The sequence below is a fragment of the Hypomesus nipponensis genome, chromosome 15 (genome assembly GCF_054491055.1).
Source record: "Hypomesus nipponensis isolate SF chromosome 15, ASM5449105v1, whole genome shotgun sequence".
Taxonomy (NCBI): domain Eukaryota; kingdom Metazoa; phylum Chordata; class Actinopteri; order Osmeriformes; family Osmeridae; genus Hypomesus; species Hypomesus nipponensis.
This window is the reverse complement of record NC_140375.1, coordinates 5,492,013-5,499,666: the sequence shown is the minus strand read 5'-3', so window position 1 is coordinate 5,499,666 and position 7,654 is coordinate 5,492,013. Positions and strand designations below refer to the sequence as shown.

General features: G+C 51.8%; 1 long non-coding RNA gene across 1 annotated transcript; it reads left to right on the top strand.

Moving 5' to 3' along the window:
* Positions 1 to 1,245: 1,245 nt before the first annotated feature.
* LOC146257154 (uncharacterized) lies at positions 1,246 to 7,654 on the top strand. Its single transcript, XR_014730002.1, has 4 exons — positions 1,246 to 1,323; positions 5,181 to 5,353; positions 5,975 to 6,020; positions 7,607 to 7,654. It is a non-coding gene; the product is annotated as an uncharacterized LOC146257154 (long non-coding RNA).

The following is a 7,654-nucleotide window of genomic DNA, read 5'->3' as shown; positions in this document are numbered from 1 at the left end:
TGTTTGGACTTGGCTGATTTTATACAGACCTCGTGACTTGGGGGATCTGGGTGGGTGGAGGAGTATGTGTGTGGGGGGGAGGGGGGGTGGAGGGCAGGAGGGGGGGGGGCAGAGGACAGTTTGTTCAGTTGAGTGAAGGCTGGCAGATAATGGAGTGAGGGATTGAAGAAGAGGAGGATTGGCAGTGAGGAGGGGTCAAAATTAAATTGGGTTTGTGGGTGTTATGGAGGTGGGAGGGAGACTTTGGGGGATAAGGAGGGGGTGGGGATAGTTTGAGAGTGAAGTGGGAAATTTTGGGGGGGCTGTTTGTGAGGGGGAGTGGGTGTCAGGTAACTGATTAGCCAATCCTGTTCAGCAAGGTCGCTGAGCGGGAAGAGGCGGGAAGTTCTCTTGAAATATCGATCCAGATCAGCCCATTTAAAACTCCACAGTGTCCACTCAAAGCTTGCAAACTTCTCTGGACAAACTCCTGTTTGCCTGAGATTTATGGCTCACACACACACAAACACACACACACACACACACACACACACACACACACAGAGGATGTGTGTTTTTGGAGCGGCTTCTTTTGGTGTGAAGTTACTTTAGAGTTGTTTGGGCTTTTAAAAACGGGTCCGTCTGAACTTTGGTTAGCATGGAGATCACGTGACGTACACGTTATGTATGTCACTTTTCTTTACACACACATTTGATATAATTTACCTATATTTTTAAGAAATCAACCAATAAAGTCCACTCCACATTCAGTGTGCTGCGGCAGCCCCCTATATATCTCCACTGTGTCTGTGAGCATCTCTGTTTCTCTCTTTAGACCAGAATATTTTTTCTTCCCACCCTCTTCCTACTATCCCCCTCGTCTCCCCCACTTAACTCGCCCCCCCCCTCTGCCCCCCCCCCCCCCCCGTCTGCCAGTCTTATCAGTCTCCGTCCTTGACCCCCCCCACCCACCCCACCCCCGGCCGACACACACACACCTGTAGCAGCAGGCCACATCGCCGTGGTTACTCATTAACCAGGACTTCCTTTTATCCTGCACACACAACCTCTGGGTCAGTGCCCGGTGCCAGAACTGGAGCCAGGGGCCTGCAGAACACAGCCCGAACTGGAGATCTGGACACAGAGATACAGAGAGGAAGAGAGAGGGGAGGGGGGAGAGAGACACACACACAGAGAGAGAAAGAGATATAAAGAGAGAGATACCACTTCACTGCATGCTATTGAGAGGACTGGACCCGAAACCAGAGAGAAGCTTATAGCGGGCTGAGAAGAACCAGAACGAGTACCACATAAAGCAAAGGGGCAGATGGTCATGGGTGAGAGGTAAGCCAGGGTCCACTCCACAACCATAGCCAGGGCCAGGGGGTTATCCACAACCAGGGCAGTTTAGCCCAGGGCCAGGGCCAGGGCCAGGGCCAGGGCCAGGGCCAGGGCCAGGGCCAGGGCCAGGGCCAGGGCCAGGGCCAGGGCCAGGGCCAGGGCCAGGGCCAGGGCCAGGGCCAGGGCCAGGGCCAGGGCCAGGGCCAGGGGCTGGCCCACAACCAGGGCAAGGGTTGTACTGGGTTGTACTTGCCAAGCCTCAAGTCATGTTTTGAGTAGCTGAGGTCATCACATTGGTTTCTACCTCTTCTCTTCATGAACTAAACAAAACAAGGAACCAATACCCAGAGGTAGGAGGAGTTCCTTGTAGGAAGTGTTTATGAGCCAGAGTTCAAAACAAAGAACCGCCTGAGTAGTGGTAGGTGTGCACTGGTGTGCACTGTCCTGTTAAAAGATGCCGTTTAGATACTGGTCTCTGGTCAGCACTGCTGCTGCTTTTAGAAACTCCTTTTGATGTTAAGGCTAGGTTGGACTGTCTGAAAGGACAAAGTCACTGTTTGTGTTCTGTTTTGGTTTCGGTGGGGAAATCTGTGAAGTTCATGGCGCCATGGTGTTAGATATCATTGTTTTAGTCAAGGCATTGCCATTGTTGTAGACTTGAACCATTTTCGTGTGTGTGTGCAAGCGCGTGAGAATCTGCGTCTGTGTGTGTCTGTGTCATCGAGTGTTTGTGCCCCTATGTATGTATGTGTGAGCGTGTGTGTGTCTGCTTGCGTGCATGTGAGCTATCCCTGTGTATGTGTGTGTTTGTGAGTGTGCGTGCGTGTGTATATGCGTGTTACCAGGCAAGGCAAGGCAGCGGCCAGACCTGACCAATCATTAATTCAGCTGGTATGCACGTAGCCCTCTTATCAGCTGGCAAGTTGCCAAGCCGACCTGGGGACCGAAAAACACAAAACCAGCTTCTTATCAGCGTCTGTGCAACGACACCACATCGTCCATCTGCTAGCACACTGGTCTCCAAACATACAAACACACTCTTTATAATAGCTTATCCTGAACAGATTATCATGTTTAACCTTGTTTTTAGACACACATGCCTTGTGGGTCATTTATATGGCAGCTAACTTTGATTTGTAGACTTTTCTCTTTGAGTGTGGAGCAAGATACACGTACATATGAAAATACAACTGCTGTCAAGAACTGTGAAGCTGGAAGGTGCTGGGCTCAGGCCTGTGGTGGAGATTTGATGAGGAACATTCAAACAACTCATGTACTAGTTACAATCTCTAACTGTTGTGTCCAGCAGCTGGCCACTACATCTGTAATAAATTGTCATATAAAGCTTGCAGAAACAGGAGATTTAATTGAGCATAAAAATAGTATACCCTAGTCTGAGACCAACAGAATCACAATGACTACACGATTTACAATTCCAAGTACTTTCAGTCCCATACCAGCACTATGAACTTGAACACTTTAATCATGCAGCCATGTCCTCGAGTTCAGTTGACTAAACTGATCCAAAAGACAACTGGTTCCTTGTTCTGGTGTGGTACTGAAAGTGCTTCCGGTAGATGCTAAACTATTAGCCTCCTCTAAAATCAATCCTTGCATGAAAACCTGCCAGTCAGTTTGAATGTTTACGTCTCTCTCTCTCTGTTCGTCAGAACATTTCACACAAACTGGAGCCAAAGTGACCTAAGACTGGGCTCTGTGGTCATCTGGCCGTCAGTACGAGTGTGATGAACGATAGGAGGCAGGCGGTGGGTGTTGACTGGCGTTGGCCCGGAGATCAAGAGACCCTCCCTCCCTACCTCCATCCTTCACCCTCTGCCCTGTCACCTGACCCGGCCCGACAGTCATGTGTGTGTGTGTGTGTGTGTGTAGGTGTGCATTTGTGTGCGAGTCTATGTGTATGCAGGTGTGTGTGCATTTGTGTGTGTGTGCATTTGTGTGTGCTCGTGCGCATGCAAGTGTTTTGTGAATGAGAGGAGGGGGGGGGGAGTCACCTTAACTTGTCAGCTTCTCAATAGAACACATCCATTGTAGCTGCTGAGGTGAGGTGGGGGTGAAACTAGTCTTGGGGGGGGGGGGGGGGGTGGAAGGGGGTGCTGCTTGGGCGGCTGACCCAGCACACAACAATTGACGGCACAACAATTGACGGCAAACATTCCAGCCCGTTGCTGCTCTGCTTGGATCGTCAGGAGCAGAGAGGTTGGGGTTTCTGGTGTGGTCAGGTCAGGACCCAGCCGCCAGCCGCCAGCCGCCAGCCCGGTTCTTCACCTGCTGTTTCCTCACTCACACAGCGTGGGCCGTCGTGGCAGCGTAGAGGTTCTGATGAAGGATGTTTCATGAGAGGAATGAGGTGACCGAGCCCAGAGAGAGAGAGCCTTGTTGCTGTCGTGTCTCAGGAACGAAAGCTTCCCGTCAGATGGATTCACAAAAAGACGGGATTGTGACGTGAATCGAGACGACTCGATTGTTCTGTTAATTATGCTGATCGTGATGACTTGATAGCCGGAGCTTCTGTTTGCTGGGCAAACAGCTGGGTCCTGTTTAACCTGTACTGCTCTTCATCTGAAGCCGTCACGGAAACAGCTGAGAGCATGACACATGACTGCGTCCGTGGTGAGGGTGGTTTGGAACCACGGGTTGGGTAGGGAGGGTGGTTGGAAACCAAGCTGCAACTCTAGCCTGACAGTAGATGCTTGGGTTGCTGTGCAGGGTGAGGATTCTGGGTTTGAAGCAGGACTGAAATCAATGAAACTGAGTTTAGTTGAGGTTACCTAGAGTAGGTTTGGTTGTAAATGGTTGATGTTAAAGAAGGGGGGTGGTAGGTAGGTGGTTGAGGTTACCTAGAACAGGTGGGGGGATTTAGAGGGGTGGTGCTAGTTGGGGGGTGGGGGGAATTGAGGGTCACGACAAACTCACCTCATCTCCAGGGGTTCATCTTCCCACAATGCACATTGTTTCTACGCCTGCGTGCTGCTGGGCCACTGTTCCTGTGAGCCCCTCAAGCAGCTAGCTATGTCAGAGAGATACCTGGATGTGTGTGTGTGTGTGTGTGTGTGCATGTGTGTGTGGCTGTTCATGCGGGGGAGCTGCATGTGTGTGTGTTTGTGTGTTTGAGAGAGAGTGTGCGTGTGTGTGTGTGTGTGAGAGAGAGAGTGTTTGTGGGTGCCTCTGTGTGTGTATGTGTGTGTGTGTGTGTGTGTGTGCCCTTGCATGCCTGTGTGTGTGTGGTGGTTGGATGAGACAAAAGACAACCCCCACTGTCCTCATGACCAAACAAGGGTGTGGCCAGGGCAGGCTCACACACAGCCTTCTCCCTGATCCCATTAAAGCAATCAACAGTGTGTGTTTACTCAGTACTAAAAGCCATTGAGACCCCTTCACACACACACAGACACGCACATGCAGCCCCCTCACACACACACGGACACACACACACACGCCGACACACACAAGCACCCCCTCCCCTCCCTCCCCCCCCCCACACACACTCAAACAGGTACCCATGCACACACAGACACACACACACACGCGCAGGACCCCTCCCACACACACACACAGACACACAGACACACACACAGTAACAGTAGTGTGCCCTGGTGGTCTTTCCAGGAGGAAGGCTTCTGTCATCATCCCACAATAAGAGATTCTCTCTGTATCTGTTGTCCGACCAACCTGTATCCGTTCAACCATCCTGCCAACCTGAGCCTTCAGTCTCAACAGTGTTACTAGTTTGCAAACAACACTCGTTCACGAGTCGACCATTCTGAGAAACAAACTGGACTCCAGTCCCAAAACAAATTGCATGATGGTGAATCGATACTTTTCTGCTGTCTCACCATTAGAAATGACACTGATCATCGTCGAGTTGGCGTCGTCTATAACACACCTCATTCCCCACCAAGACCCCCAGGCCTCAAAGCCCCCCTGCTGGTCCCTGATCCAGGCGTTGTGAGAGGGCGTGGGCTGAGCCCTGGTCTCCCCTCCTGCCCTGCACTGACAGACAGCTATCTGCCAGGTGAGCTCATGAACAAACACAGGACACAATGCAGCTAGGCCAAGCTGCCTCTCCACACCACTCTGGTAAGACCATCAATTGTTCCCCAGTGAGCTGTGTGTGTGAGTGATCTACCTGAGACCATCCATCTGCACACACACACACGGACCCACACCCGCGCAGGTGTGCGCACACACACAGACACACACACACACACACATAGGTAGATGCCAAACTATCAGCTTCTCTATGTTCAATGGCTACCGCAATTAAACCTGCCAGTCAATTTATATCCATCAATCTTTCATCAAACTTTTTGTCCCAACATTTCACACAAAATCTCCCAAGATCTACCATAGCGCTTGACAGTGTTAAAAGGATCAAAATCAACATTAGCGATTCTCACTGTGAAATGCTGTTAGCAAAGATTCCAGAGATGTTTGCTGCCTGGATTCATTATTGAAATGTGTATTCTTTGGAAAGCTATATGGATGCCACTGAACTGGGACATACACCTCCCTGTGTCTAATGGCTGTCTAATGTTCAGGCTGGGTCCAGTCTGTCATCCTGTTCCCTTCCTGCTTTGAATAAAACCGTAGATATGACTCATGAAACGTTCTCTCTCTGTATCTTGATTTCCAGGAGCTGTCTAAGGTTGCCACCATGACATACCTGCTCCGAAAAGAAAGTAAGATATATACCGTACATGTTAGCGCAAAGATGAAATGTTTTATACATACACAATCATAGAAATCTTGAATATTATGAGCTATTGTAAACAAGAGGGTCAACAAGAGAGAGAGAGAGAGAAAGAGAGAGAGAGAGAGAGGGAACAGAGAGAGGGAACAAGGTAGAGAGAAAGACAGAGCAAGAGACAGCGACAGGAAGTGTTTCCTAACAGCAGACACAGCCTGGGAGCGGCAGCTGCCAGGTGTTTTACATGTAACACCATAAAGGCCTTATCTGTAGCCGGGAGAACATGGTGCTGCCTCAACACTAGAGACAGTCTTCAACATGCTGCCCTCGCTACACTACAAAAACATAGACTTCAACATGGCCGTACCTCCATACCTCCTTCCATCTCACACTTACCGCCACCCTTTCCTCCCTCCTACGATCCCCCCCACCCTCTTCACCCTCCTCCGATCCCCCCACCCCACCGTGACCTCCCCATCCACAGCACCCCTCTCTCCCCCTACTCTCGAATCCTCTGAGCACCCTGCCCCCGACGACCACAGTCCCCGTCCCCCCCTCTCCCCCCTCTCCCCCCCTCTCCTGCCCGCTCCTCCTACCCACCATATTGAGCAAACACACCGAGCAAACAGCCTGAGATAGGATGGGAGCCCCCACCCCTTGTCAGCCCCCCCCTCCCAGAACCAAGGTCTGTTCTCTAACCCCAGAGTGCCCTCTCCTCACTGCCCCGCACGCAGACTCTCCCCACCCTCCCCTCTCCCTCTCCCCCCTGTCCCCCCACTGAGCTCCTGAATCCCAGGGTCTAGAGAATCCCTTCCATCTCCTTCTGACCCCTCCCAGCACCCGGAGCCTTCTTCTCCACCCCCACCCCCCTCCTCCCCCGTTCCTCCCTAACCCTGCACCAAATGTGCTCCTCCTTCCTCTCTCCTCCCCCTCGCCTTCCCCTCTTCCTCCACTCCAACACAGAGTGTCCTCCCCTCCCTCTGCTCCCTCCCTCCCCCTCTCCCTCCACCTCTACTCAGGCGCAGAGCAAACACTCTGGCAGCAGCATGAACAAAGAGGATGAATAATGGGAGGGAAATGTCAACGTTTCATCATGGCTGCCCCGGCCGCCGGTTATCCATTAACCACGAGAGACAGAGGGAGAGAGAGAGAGAGAGAGAGAGAGAGATAGAGAGAGAGCGAGAGAGAGAGAGAGAGAGAGAGAGAGAGAGAGGGAGAGAGAGAGAGGGAGGGAGGGAGGGAGGGAGGGAGGGAGGGAGGGAGGGAGGGAGGGAGGGAGGGAGGGAGGGAGGGAGGGAGGGAGGGAGGGAGGGAGGGAGGGAGGGAGGGAGGGAGCGGAGAGAGAGAGAGAGAGAGAGAGAGAGAGAGAGAGAGAGAGAGAGAGAGAGAGAGAGAGCAGAGAGAGAGAGAGAGAGAGAGAGAGAGAGAGAGAGAGAGAGAGAGAGAGAGAGAGGGAGAGAGAGAGAGAGAGAGAGAGAGAGAGAAGATAAACCAGTCCAGTCAAACTACGGAGAAGATATGCTGAAAGACTTTTTGTTTTTTGCCCTGTGATCGGGCATTAACAACATCTTTATACAGATACACCATGATCCCCCCCACACACACTCACCATCAGGTTCACAAGGG